The following is a 14,806-nucleotide window of genomic DNA, read 5'->3' on the forward strand; positions in this document are numbered from 1 at the left end:
AGCTGCAAAGTGCACAATTTGGGCACAATATCCATAGTTCAATTGCTAGGGGAAAAGAAGAAAGTGGCCATTGGATAGGAAACTAGAATGCTCTAACATTGAGACATAAATGATTGATGTTAATAGATGCAAGTTTTTCCAGAATTTTGTTAGTAAATATTCATTCTTACTCTGAACCAGAAATAGCCAAATGTACTGGACTGGTTAATACTCTGTGTTAATGGCCTACATATTATGAATATTGTTTAAAAATAAATACGAGTTTATATTTAAAATTAATATAGTTTCGGCCAGGCGCGGTGGCTCACGACTGTAATCCCAGCACTTTGGGAGGCCAAGGAGGGCGGATCACGAGGTCAGGAGATCGAGACCATCCTGGCTAACATGATGAAACCCCATCTCTACTAAAAATACAAAAAATTAGCCGGGCGAGGTGGCGGGCGCCTGTAGTCCCAGCTACTTGGGAGGCTGAGGCAGGAGAATGGCGTGAATCTGGGAGGCGGAGCTTGCAGTGAGCCGAGATCATGCCACTGCACTCCCGCCTAGGCGACAGAGCAAGACTCTGTCTCAAAAAAAAAAAAAAAAAAAAAAAAAAAAATTAATATAGTTTCTACATGTCCTTATTTGACTTTCAGCAAAGGTAATGCTGGCTCTTAGATTTTAGCAATTTACTTCTTGTTAAATGTGGCAGCATGATGTTTCAATATTAGAAAATAGGGGGAAAAATTAAAAAGTCTTTTGTGGATTTGTGGATTTTCATTAAGTAAGCTAAGAATGTATTTTTCCATTGGTTATTGGTCATTGTTAAAGCAATTGAATTACTATACTCTTATCCATCATTGTAACATTGGGATTTGTGGAGAACATAATCAGACAATAGATAAATATGAATTTTTAAGAGAAAAATCAAGTCTACTAATAACTAGAAGAACAATCACCTGATTGTTATGAACCATCTGAATATAGTTTTCTAGGAATTCTTTACTCTGAACAGACAAAAACCAAAACGACTCCCACTGGGTAAGGAAAAAAGTAATAAGATCTAAATCTTAATCAAATGTTGTTCAGATCTCTATAGCTGGGGGCTGGCTTTACAGGAACATTCAGAAAGCTGTATGTGTGTGTGTGTTTCAGGTCTCCATGTTACATTAGGACCTTGTGCAGGATACAATTACCCTCAATAATTTCATATTGTTTAACTAGCAATTCAAAGCCAGCAACAAATATTTTTGTCCTCTTTCCAAATAAAGAATAATATCTTCATTGACTAACAAAAGAGATTCTTCTGAGCATGGATTAGGATGATGCCTTTTTAGTGTCTATATGCAAACTTTAGTTGAAATTATGACCCTAATTGACAGGATTTTTAAATTGAGCACCCACAGGCCACGTTGCTACATAGTACATCGTCATTTTCTTCTACATTGAATTAATTTTCAATCAACATTGTTAAAAAAAAGAACAAGAGTAGAAACTGGCTACCAATACTCTAAAGCTATTTCAAATCCCGAAGCACAAAGCTTAATTAAGAACCAATTAATATAGAGAGTATACGTCAAAAGAAGATAAGGAAGATATGATGAGGTCAGGGTAAAAGTCGTTTCTGTTTTCTTTTGAAACTTAGATATATCTCAATTGTAAAACAGAGGAGGAAATAAACCATTTAACTTGCTGAATCTGCTTTATTTTAAAAAATAGAAATAAAATTTACCTTTGAGGTTACTGATCGATAATCTTATTGGAGAAGAAAAAGCATTAGAAGGATTCATAAGGCACTTTTTTGTAATTTCTTAGGGAATCAGGGTAGTGTTTGAATTATTAGGATCAATTTATTGTGGCATGTGATGTTGTTTTGCTGAGACAGAACCACTTTTGCCACGTGAACATGGAATTGGATGTTGTTGCCACCGAAGTTCTTTCAAGTTTAGCAAGTTCATACTTTTATTTTTCAGTAATGGGTCAATTCTGTCTTCATAATGATCCATTTAAACTGCTATGAAACCTGAACCTTTGTTCTGAGTTGTGATGTCCTTATAGCCTTCACTTGAGGGTGAATGCATAACTTTCATGTTAAGTGCACCTCAGTTTTTATCTTTCTAATCTGTGACGTGGAAGGTGGAAATATATACCGTCAATGAGGTCTTAATGCCGACAAAAATGGAAATTAAATGAGTATGGTTAATTAGAAGTCAGGTGAATAAGTATTTTAAGGAATTGGAAGTGATTAACTGTATTATCTAGTGTCTTCATTTATTTGAGCTGCTATAACAAAATACCATAGTCTGGGTAACATAAGCAATAGAAATTTATGTATCACAGCTCTGGGGATTGGGAAATCCAAGATCAAGGTGCCAGCAGATTCAGTGTCTGGCAAAGCTCACTGTCTGCCTCAAAGATGGTGCCTTGTTGCTCTGTTCTCACATAGCAGAGGGTATAGCAGGGCTCTGGAGCTTCCTCAAGCTTCTTATATACAGTTAGTAATCTTATCCATGAGGGCAGAGCTCTCATGACCTAATCACTTCCTAAAGGTCCACTCTTTAATACTATTACATTGGGGGTTAGGTTTTAACATATTAATTTTGAGGGAAAACCAATGTGCACACCATAGCATAGCTGAGAATTAGCTACTGAGTTTACAATGTGAAGGTCATTGTTGACCGTAAGCAGTTTTGATAGAGTAAGAAGGATGGAGGGATAAAACTTGAGAGAAGTGGATATAATAGAGATTAACAAGAGACTAGTAACAACTCCTTTGGGGAATTTGCAGTAAAAAGAGGCATAATCAGCCGGGCATGGTGGCTCACGCCTGTAATCCCAGCACTTTGGGAGTCCAAGGCAGGTGGATCACGAGGTCAGGAGTTCGAGATCAGCCTGACCAACATAGTGAAACCCTGTCTCTACTAAAAATACAAAAATTAGCCGGGCTTGGTGGCATGCACCTGTAGTCCCAGCTACATGGGACACTGAGGAAAGAGAATCGCTTGAACCCGGGAGGTTGAGGTTGCAGTGAGCAGAGATTGTGCCACTGCACTCCAGCCTGGGCAACAGAGTGAGACTCCATCTCAACAACAAAAAAAAAAAAAAAAAAAAAAAAAAAAAAAAAAAAAAAAAAAAAAAAGAGAGAGAGAGAGAGAGAGAGGAGTAACCTGTAGTAATCAAAACAATATGGTACTGGCATAAAGAGAGACATATAGACCAATGAAACAAGATAGAAAGCCCAGAAATAAGACCACAAATATAGGGTCTTTCTAAGAGGATGCCAAAAATATAAAATGGGGAACGTCTTTTCAATAAAACGTGTTGGGGTAACTGGATAAGAGAAAGAGGTGATAGTTGAATCAGGGATTGGGAGCAGATCGTTTTTAAAATATGGTATAATGTGTTCTTTGGAGAAATGTTGCTTCAAGTCTTCAGCTCGTTTTAATTGGGTTAGTAGTTTTATGTTTGCTACTGAGTTGTAAGCATTTGTTATTTATTTTGGAGATTAACTTTTTATCAGATATGTATGGTTTGCAAATATTTTCTCCCATTCCATAGATTGCCTTTTTACTCTGTTGATTGTTTCTTTCACTGTACAGAAGCTTTTTAGTTTGACCTAAGTTCAACTTTATTATTATATTTGCTGTCTGTGCTTTGGTGGTATATCCATGAAATTATTGTCAAGAGAAATGTCATGACCATTCTGTGTTTTTTGAGAAGATTTCTAGTCCTACATTTAAAGTTTTTAAGCCATTTTGAGTTGATTTTTGTATATGGTGTAAGATAGAAGTCCAATTTCATTCTTTTTCATATAGATATCCAGTTTTCCCAACACCCTTTGTTAAAGAGATGTTCCCAATTTTATATTCTCACCACCCTTTTAGAAGACCAGTTGTCCATATATTTGTGGTTTTCTTTCTGGATATTCTATTTTATTCTGTTGGTCTACATGTCTGTCATTATGCCAGTACTATATCATTTTCATTAATGATATAGGTTTGTAATGAATTTTAATATCAGGAATTGTGATGCTTCCAGAATACATACAAATAGCCAATAGATATATAAAAATTCTTAATGTCATTAATAATTAGGGAAATGTAAATCAAAACCACAATGAATTATCCACTCACACCTGTTAGGATAACTAGAATCAAAAGTAAAACCAAAAAACAAGTGTTGGCAAGGCTGTGGAGAAATTGAAACACTTGCACACTGTTGATGGGAATGAATAGTATGGCGGTTTATCAGAAAATAAAAAATAGAACTCTTGTATAATCCAGAAATTCCACTTCTGGGCATTTATCCAAAATAATTGAAGTCAGAATGTCAAAGAGATATAAGCACTCCTGTGTTCATTGCAGCATTATTCACAATAGCCAAAATGTGGAAACAATCTAAATGTCTATTGACAAATGGATAGATAAAGAAAATGTGGTATACACATTCAATTGAATACATTGAACCTTAAAAAGGGAGGAAATCCTGCAAAATGTGACAACTTGGATGAACTTCGAGGACATTATGCTAAGTGAAATAAGTCAGTCACAGGATGACAAATACTGCATGATTCCGTTTAGATGAGGTGTTTAAAATAGTCAATTTTTTTTTTTTTTTTTTTTTTTTTGAGATGGAGTCTCGCTCTGTCGCCCAGGCTGGAGTGCAGTGGCCGGATCTCAGCTCACTGCAAGCTCTGCCTCCTGGGTTCACGCCATTCTCCTGCCTCAGCCTCCCGAGTAGCTGGGACTACAGGCGACCGCCACCTCGCCCGGCTAGTTTTTTGTATTTTTTAATAGAGGTGGGGTTTCACCGTGTTAGCCAGGATGGTCTCGATCTCCTGACCTCATGATCCGCCCGTCTCGGCCTCCCAAAGTGCTGGGATTACTGGCTTGGGCCACCGCGACCGGCCAAATAGTCAAATTTATAGAATCAAAGAGCAGCATGGTGATTGTTGTGAGGGACAGAAAATGGAAAATTATGAATCAATGGGTATTAGTTTCAGTGAAGCAAGATGAATGATCTCTCTAGAGATCCACTGTACAACGTTGTAACTATAGTAAAAACTAATGTATTATACACTTAAAAATTTAAGAAGGTAGATTTCATGTCAAATGTTATTTTCCATAATAATAATAATAAATGAGAATAATGGCATGTTTGTACATTAATCAGAATGATTCAGTGGAGAGGAAAAACCCGACAATGCAGGGAAGAGAGAGGCTTGGATACTTGAACCAGTGACCTTGGATGAGCCTGAGGGGAGGGTCTGTCGCATACAAATGAAAAGGTTGGCTCTAGATAGGCACAATAATCGTTTGCCCATGGTAGCAGAAGGAAAAGCAAGGATACTGTGCTCTGATTGCTTCAATGTCTCAGTAAAATCTCAAGTAAGCTCATGGGCAGAGAGTAGGATGGAAGAAGTTGTATTAGTGTGTTGAAAGTCAAAGATATTTCTCTATTAAGGGTTTAATTGATTTTTGTTGTCATCGATTATTGCAATGGTTGGCAACTTTTTCTGGAAAGAATCACGTATTGTAGGCTTTGTGGTCCCTGTAGTCTTTATGGTAACTACTTCATGTTACCATTGTAGTAGAAATCTTCTATGGACAATATGTAAACTGGAGTTGCCATAGACTATACATAAACTGACAGTTTTCCTCCTCCCTTCTTAAAGACCAGGCTTGAATGCCTTTGCCTCATTGAAGTATTGGATGATTTTTTTGGGCATAATCAGTCAGGATTCTTTCTGTGGTCCTGGATCCTCTGTTGAACATCTTTCTTCCACATTCTTCACACTGTACTGTAAGTGCTGGAGCTACATTGCCTTGGTTCAAGAGAGCCGAGTATTAAATTTTCTGGAATTCTTTAAGTCAGTTAATGTAACATCAGTAGCTTGAAATCACACAAATTGGCAAACCCTAAAAGTAAAGGTTTCCCTCACTCCAAAGTGCCAGTTATTAAACATCAATTTGCCAGATCACTCACTATAATAAATTTGTTTGCATTACCATCCCTTTCGCTAGTACCAATTTCTCAAGAATACTGACCACGTTCAATTAACGGTTCTACTTCTCCACCTACAGAACTATGGGGATGTTGTCAATGCTGAAAACTATTAGAGACAATTTTGAATGTTTTACTTTTTTACCTAATTAAATCATTCAAATCCAGAACATTTCTTCCAGTTTGATAATCTGTCCAAAAGTCAATAAAATGTACAAACCAATGCGTAAGAGGACTAAAGAAGACATTAGGTGTTTGTGAGATGAACCTCATATTGGATTGGACCTCAGTCTATCACAGTTTTCACTGAATTGACTTTGGTTTCAATCTCCAGTCACTCAACCCACTCTATCACCTTTGGCCTGGACAAGCACTGTGCCTCATATGTGATGGTAAGATTCATAGTTTGTAAGAGCACAGGGTTGGAGCCAGGCTACCTCCTGACAGTGGGCAAGTTATGAAACATGCATGTTCTCATCTGTAGAAGGGAGTAAAAATAGTGTATACCTTGTAGAGTTGCTGTATGGATTAAATAAATTAATCCTTGCAATGCACTTAGAGCAGTGTCTTAGTGATGTTAGGGCTAGTTCTCATTATTAACCAATCTCACAGGTGTCTCCTCTTGCCTGTCTAAAAATCCATTCTCCCCAAAACATCCGGAGTGACCTTTAAGAAACAGAAATCTAATCGCATTATCTCCTTGCTTGAAAACCACCAATGATTTTTTTTAATGCTGGAAATAAAAATCAGTCTCCTTTTCATGGTCTCTACTCCTGTCATGATCTGCCCCTGTGGTTCCTTCTTGCTCTCATCTCATGCCAGGTTCACCTGGTTTCACTAAACTTCACCCATATGGTCTCCTTCTGCTCCCTGGGTGTGCCAGCTTTCATCCTACCCTTGGCCCCGCTCTTCCCTCTGCCTGGAATAGATTTCTCCTAGTTCTTCCTGTGATTCCTTTGTGTTATTCAGGTCTTGGTTCAGATATCGCCTCTTCATTAGGTCTCTCCTGAACACTCATTCCAAAGGAGCTCAACCCACTCTCATTACACCTTATCTCATCCTCGTCTGTTATAGTCTTTGTATCACTTGTCCACATATGAAATTGTTGTATTAATTTATCTTTTTATTTGCTTGCTTGTTTTTATTCCGAATGGATATAAACTCTGGAGAGTACGGATACTGTCTGTATTTTTCACTTCTGAATCTCTAGTTCCTAGATCAGCAGGTCCTCAAAACATTACCGCTGATTCACTAAATGACATGAAGAATGGATATATCTTCTTGTTGCTCTACTTTGGAAACCCAGTTGATCCCTTGTCCTATTTCTGAATGGAATCATTGTCATCCATTGTAGAATCCAGAAAGCTAAGCGTCATCCTTAAGTTGTCCTTATCCATCATCCCCCTAATGTACTTCTTATCTTCAGTCCATTCTGCTTCCAAAATTGCAAATGAATCCCTCTACTTCTTCTATCTAGAATCATTGTTATATATTTGTTTTTCTAACTGGTTTTTGTTTCTTTTTCGTTTTTTTTTTTTTTTTTTTTTTTTTTTTTTTGAGATGAAATCTTGCTCTGCTGCCCAGGCTGGAGTGCAATGGCGCGATCTTAGCTCACTGCAACCTCCACCTCCTGGGTTCAAGCAATTCTCCTGCCTCAGCTTCCCAAGTAGCTGGGATTACAGGTGCCCACCACCATGCCCAGCTAATTTTTTGTATTTTTAGTAGAGACAGGGTTTCACCATGTTGACCAGGCTGGCCTTGAACACCTGACCTCTGGTGATACTCCCTCTCCCAAAGTGCTGGGATTACAAGCATGAGCCACCACGCCCAACCTGGTCATTGTTTCTTATGCTCAGCTTCAATCTCTTTGCTTCACTACAGTTAGATTAAACTTTCCAAATTGCAATCTGATTGTGTCCCTTCATTGCTTAAAACCCAGTAACTTGAAAACAGTCACATGGAGTGGGAGACGTTATGAATGCACAATCTAGCCCCATATCTTTCGTGTTCATCAGCATGTCTGAAGTTGGGGGCAGTTTCTCAAAAACCAGTGTGTTCCTATGTGAGTTCAATGATCTCTCTTTGTCTCTATATCAGGACTTTCTCTACACCATGGAGCTGCTCATCGCTCAATGTGGCTTCCCTGGGGCAGCTCTCACACAATGGAGGATGGCATCCATGGATAGATGTGCCAGCCTCTCCCACCACCCCAGCCTCCCAGGCTTCAGTGGGATTCTTCTTAGACCCTTGAGGTCACTGAAGGCCACGACTATACATGGTACCTCAGAGGGATGCCATGTAGGCGTGTAGGGTTGAGGCCTATTGCCAATAGTCATGACCAGCTCAATAACACACTGTTCTTTGTTTTGTTTGATCTTCTTTCCTTATCTCTCTTTTACCTCTTCCTTGCTTGTGCATTCTGAAACTAACTCTTAAATAAATGACCTGTATCCAAGGCCTGTCTTGTATTTCACTCTTGGGAAAACACAAGCTAGGATACATGACTTAAAACATGCCTTGTCATCTGGTCTTTACTTCCCTCTTCAGCTTATTTTCCTCAGTCAACAACCACTTCCTACCCACATCAACCTTGTTTTGAGGCCACACTAATTTCCTGAGTACATCATGCTCTTTCTTACTTTCTATGTCTTTGTGTACTTTTGGCTGCAACCTAAATGCGACTGCAATCCCCCAGTGCATAACCACGTGCCATGTTCCAACAGGTGTTCGATGATTGCTCCTTCAAGTAATTGGAGTCTGAAATTTATTCCTGCTCATGTAATTCCACAGAGAAGTCTTAAACGATTTTAGTTTATTTTTATACAGTGGGTTGTGGGAATATTGCTAAAATTCAGAGAAGATATATAAGCAGAAATACATATAGTAATTTTAAAATTCCAAATTTATGTTTTTCTTATTTTTAATGGCCTTTGAGTTAACCAGGTGCAAACAATCTACTATTTTCATTTGGAAACAATGGAACATCCAGCTGTCCAGAGAATAAATTTGTGTGAATTGCATGATTTTAAAAATGTAAGCCAATATTAGCTTAAAATTTTCTTTTTACAGTAAATGAAGTTCTTTTTATGGAGGACTGTCACATGATTACTTGTATTATATCTTTTTTTTTTTTCTGAAAAATGTTTCCTGGAAGTAGCATTTTCTCAGTTCTAAATAAACTTTTAAGTTATACCAGCAAGAGCCAAAGTGATGATAGAATTAAACTCATTATGCTTTTATTTCACTCTGATACTCTTGACAAGAGATATAGCTCATTCTGAACATATAATTAGGGCATTTGAGGTAATCTATGCTTTAATAAGATTTGAGATGATAAATGCCAGTTACAACAAACATGTTACTACTCTTTTCACTGTTATTCCTTTTCTCTCCATAGTCACTCACCAAAAACTTGGATTTCTTCTTTCTATATTGTTTTAATTTTTATAAAACCAACAAAAATCCAGAATTCTTATGGACCAGTGATATTTATTGGCCTGAAAACATTTGAAAGAACAGGTGGTCTTCTTGCCGCAGGGTCCAAATCCACTATCAACATGATTTATATGATATATTCAAATATTTCATGTAGAAGTGAATTTCCATTTTCATAGTCACATCTTTACAATTTAAATCTGAATAATTCTCACTTACTGTTCAGAGCTCAAAGAAATTTTCCACAGTTGCCCATACCACTGCAGCATGCTTGCGTTTCCATGCACCATGTGCTTCTATCTCATAATCTATTTTAGACATTAGTAATTATGTCTTTAACATACAATTGTGCACTACCTGACAATGTTTTAGTCAGTGATGGACTGCAGGTATGACCGTAGTTGCATAACATTATAATGAAGCTGAAAAATTCCTATTACCTAGTGACATCTTTTTTTTCCTTTTTTCTTTTACTTTAAGTTCCTGGATACATGAAAATTTCCTACTGCCTAGTGGCATCTTTTTGTTTTTTTCTTTTTTCTTTTTAAGTTCTGGGATACATGTGCAGAACGTGTAGGCTTGTTGCATAGGTATACATGTGCCATGGTGGTTTGCTGCACCTGTCAACACGTCATCTAGGTTTTAGGCCACACATGCATTAGGTATTTGTCCTAATCTCCCTCCCCTTGGCTCCCACCCCCCAACAGGCCTCGGGGTGCAATGTTGCCTTCCCTGTGTCCATCTATTCTCATTGTTTAACTCCCACTTACAAGTGAGAGCATGAGGTGACTGACATGTTGATGATCCTGACCCTGTGTAGGCCTAGGCTGATGTGTGGCTTTGTCTTCATTTTTAACTAACAAAAATATTTAAGAAGTAAAAAAAAAAAATTAATCAAAAGTAGAAAAAAGTTTATGGAATAAGGATATAAAGAGAAAATATTTTTTTGTAAAGCTATACAACGCATTTGTGTTGTAAGCTAAGTATTATGATGAAAGAGTCTAAAAGTTTAAAAAATTAAAAAATGCACAAAGAGGCTACAGTAAGCTAAGGTTAATTTAATATTGAGGAAATAAAAATATTTAAAAATAAACTTAGTGTAGCCTAAATGTACAGTGTTTATAAAGTCTACAGTAGCATGCAATAAGGTCCTAGGCCTTCACGTTCACTCACCACTCACACACTGACTCACCCAGAGCAACTTCCCGTCCTGTAAGCTCCATTCAAGGGAAGTGCTCTATGCAGATGTACCATTTAAAAATCTTTTACAAGTGTGAAAGGTATAGATTTTCACTACACCTTTTCTATGCTTAAATACACAAATTCTTATCTTTGTGTTACGATTGTCTACAGTATTCAGCACAGTAACATGCTGTTCAGATTCCTAACCCAATAGCAACAGGCTCTATCACATAGCCTAGGTATGTAGTAGTCTACACCATCTGGGCTTGTGTAAATGTACTCTATGATGCTCCCACAATGACAAAAATCCCTAAGGACACATGTTTCAGAACATATCCCTGTTGCTAAGTGATGCAGAGCGGTTTATCTTCTCCGCTTGACTACAAACAAAATGATGATCCAAATTGAATCGTTTTTTTTTTTTTTTTTTTTTTTTAACCATCATATACCTAGCTCTTTTGCACAGCACCTGACACATAGGAGGTACACAAAGATGTTTGGAACTTCCTCCAGTATACATCTATATTTATTTTTCCAGCATATGTAGAACTTTAGTTGATTCCATCATTCATTTATATTTTTATGCACTTAAATTTACTCAAACATTCATGTATTCTACAAACTTTTATTGAGCTCCTAGTATGTGCCAGTGGATATTAGGCCAAATAGTGGTGCCTTAGAAATAAAAGACAGATTATCTTTTCTTTAAAAAAGAAGACAGAGAAATATAAGAAAATTAGCCTGGGAAAAACCACCTGGGAAGCTGCTTGAAATGCAAATACTAGGCTCCTCCCCAGGCCTACTGAGGCAGAGACTCCTGAAACCTGTGTTTTAACAAGCCTCCCTGGGATTCCAAGGCCCACACTGTAATGTGAGAGACGCCTGATGCAGACACTGCTCTACCCTCTTCCCCAGTGCAGACTTCCTCCGTTTGAAAGTACTACCAAGTTCAGAGTAAAAACTAACACAGTTGTAGTTCTGAGGTGCAGGATTCAGTCCCGCAGCTGCAGAGCTCAGAGTGGTGCCTTCTTAGATCACTAGCTGACCCCTTTAGGGAAAGCCTGTGCCAGAATAATCCCCCAAGCGTTGTTCTGACCTTCTCCTGGCTTCCTGTGGTTTTCCTCTATTTTGTGTCTGCAAAGTCTCATAGATGAACCTACTTAAATTATATGGTATATAGACTTTATTAATGGTAAGGAAAGTAGAATTCACTAGTTTAAAGGGAAAGCAATAGGAATGAATTTAGTATATATTTTCAGCAAGAAGCATGGTGGTGATAAGTCAGAGACATCAGTCTGAACATATTAAAGGCCATTCTTTTACTCTGTCAATTTCATGGCTATTGACTCTAACTTTAATGCATAGTATCTTGAAAATATGTGACTATAATCAAAATGGAAACAAATGAATCTACATACATCAACACAGATCCTTATTTCCTGAAATATACGGCACCTAAATGTACTTACACACACATACACATACACACATACACACACCCTGCACCCAAGCACACAGCTATTTTTCTTTAGTATGCGGTGTTCTTTCACAAATATATTAATGAGCTATTTTTAAGGTTTTAAAAATGGTTTGCTTTGTACTGGGTGGCCTAAAAATCTTAGTTTCACTACTCTGGAAATTCTGACTTTTTCCTGATTGCTCAATTGTGGTTTTCCAGAGAGGAAAGTCTTGCTGTTTTCCAACAAAAAGCAAATAAATTTATCTTATCGTTTGTTCTATTTTGTGCCCCTTCTCAAAAACACATTTGATAGCAGTGAAAATGCTTTTTGAAAATTAAAATAGTAAAAGTACCACAAGGGCTTCAATTAAAAACATCCTGCTTTGCCCTGTGTGAGCTCTTTTCTATTTATCAGGATGTTAGTTAAAGTTGGAAAATTAATGTAAATGCTCTCTGGAGAACATAAGTGCTTCCATGTAGCTAGGTGGAATTTCCTAGGAAATTCCAGAGACTATCAATCTATCAATCTGTCATTCAACAAATGTTTCAGAAATGCCAACCGCATGAAAGATGCAGCTTTAGATTCTAGGTGCAATTGGAAGTGACACTTAAATTAAATGGAAAAATACACATGCAGAATTAAGTTACAGTGTTAATACCAATGATCATTCCTTTCTGTATAACTTTTTTGTAAGTTTTTAAAATTAAAATTGAGTTATCTGACAATTAAAAACTGTAAATATTTGAGGTGTGCAATTTCATGATTTGATGGATATATGTATAATCACCATAATGAAGCTCATAATATATCCATTACCTCAGAGAGTTTTCTTTCTTTCTTCCTTTATTTTTTTGGTGAGGAGGTGGTGAGAATACTTAAGATATATCCTCTTAGCACATTTCAAGTTGTATAACTTACTTAAATTATATTCTTTCAACCTGTAAGGCAGGAAGGGAAATAATTATTATCCCCATTTTCAAATAGAGAAGCAGAGGCTGAGGTTTGCAGACATCAAGTGCCTTATACAAGGTCATGCATCCTTGTGCTAAGTGCCAAAGTCGTGATGAAGACTAGCTCTTTGGACTCTTAATACAAGACTTGTTTATGATTTCCTGTTGCCCCTTTAACAAACAAAACAACGAAGCCCCGTCTCTACTAAAAACACAAAAATCAGCCGGGCGTGGTGGCCGGAGCCTGTGGTCCCAGCTACTCGGGAGGCTGAGGCAGGAGAATGGCATGAACGCGGGAGGCGGAGCTTGCAGTGAGGCCGAGATTGAGCCATCGCACTCCAGCCTGGGCGACAGAGCGAGACTCCATCTCAAAAAAAAAACCAGAAAAAAACCCAAAACAACAACAACTAAATGAGGTGCATGATAAATGATCAGTTATATCAGAAAAATGCTTTCTTTTTTTTTTTTTTTTTTTGTGGCAGTGATGACTGGGAATTCCCTCCCTCTATGAAGGAGAGAGTGATGCATTGGGTTTTGGGCCAATTTATCTAAAAGTGAGGGAGCCTGGTCTTGGGGAAATGCTCTCACCAGTGGTGGAAGGAGGAAATGCACATGTGAGGCCCGCAGTGGATCAGTGGTCTGCCATGATTGAAGGTGCCTTTGGACTTGGATGTGCATCCTGACATTGTCTAGTCCTGACTGTTCATTTCTCAAGATTCTTGTTAGCTGCCAAGGTCTAGCAGGGTAAGAGCTAGCGGGCCACATTAATGTCAATGAAGTCCAGTCCAAGACAGCTTTGTTTTTCTACAATTAAAACAATGAGGCAATGACTCTCCGTCAAGATCTTTTGGGTCTATTTCCCCTGGATACTAAGTAATGGTGGTTCTAATTCTTTCAAAACAGACTATATATATATATATTTTTTTCTCGCGTGAGGTCACATACACAAATGCTTGTGGTTTTGGTCCACATGCATTGTATATGACTCTGAAGTATAGCGTTATTGGTGAACATAAAAGCAATCGGACTTGATTACTGTTCAAGAGGGACTCTAGAAAGAGCGTCCATGAATAATGCCCTGGACTCCTGGAAAGCTCGGTGTATTATGCCTTCTTTTTTTGTTTTAAGAGCACAGGGCCTTAGACAGTAGATGGCAGTGTGAGATGGGAAATTTAAGTCTTGGCAGCAATATGCTTGAAACCAGCCCAGTAAAAATGGCTTTTTGACTTGGAAGCATTTATGAAATGAACTTTGAGTCGGAGTTTTGTCTGACAGCCAGGATTCCACCCTGCGAGGTGCTGGCAACCCACAGGTGAGGCTGTGTAAGTGCTTTGTTTGAACCGAGGCTATTGCACTGCTCGGAAGCAAGGTGGGGAGCATTTGAACAAAATCATTGTCACAGAGCCAAGCAAACTGCCACTCAGCTCTCTTGGCACTCCTGTTCCCCCTGGCAAAGTTACAGCCTCTCCCCTTTACCTTTCTGGGAAATTCATTGTGTTTAAATCTAATAAGTAGAAGCTTTGATATATCCAAAATGTTGATGCTGCTTCAGATTTTAACTTAATCTTCACTTTCCTTTCTATCCTAAACCCCTTAAAAGTCTGAAGCAGCGAGTGAGGGGGTTTCCAAACTGAAAAGCAAATTAGATTATTCACGGGAGAATTGCTCAGTCAATCTGAAAGCACGCTATTCCCCATGGCTTATCAAACGATGGATTCTATTTAGAATCTTTAAGAAATCATGGAAAATAGGACAGTGTTGAAGCTGGTTTGGGTGTCTCTTCAATTAAAGACTCTT

At 37.9% G+C, this 14,806-nt stretch overlaps 1 long non-coding RNA gene across 3 annotated transcripts in view; it reads left to right on the plus strand.

Moving 5' to 3' along the window:
* LOC140708818 (uncharacterized) overlaps positions 1 to 14,806 on the plus strand; it is a 357,070-nt gene that overhangs the window by 262,737 nt on the left and 79,527 nt on the right. The window lies entirely within an intron of this gene.

This window comes from Chlorocebus sabaeus, chromosome 17 (assembly GCF_047675955.1).
Source record: "Chlorocebus sabaeus isolate Y175 chromosome 17, mChlSab1.0.hap1, whole genome shotgun sequence".
Taxonomy (NCBI): Eukaryota; Metazoa; Chordata; class Mammalia; order Primates; family Cercopithecidae; genus Chlorocebus; species Chlorocebus sabaeus.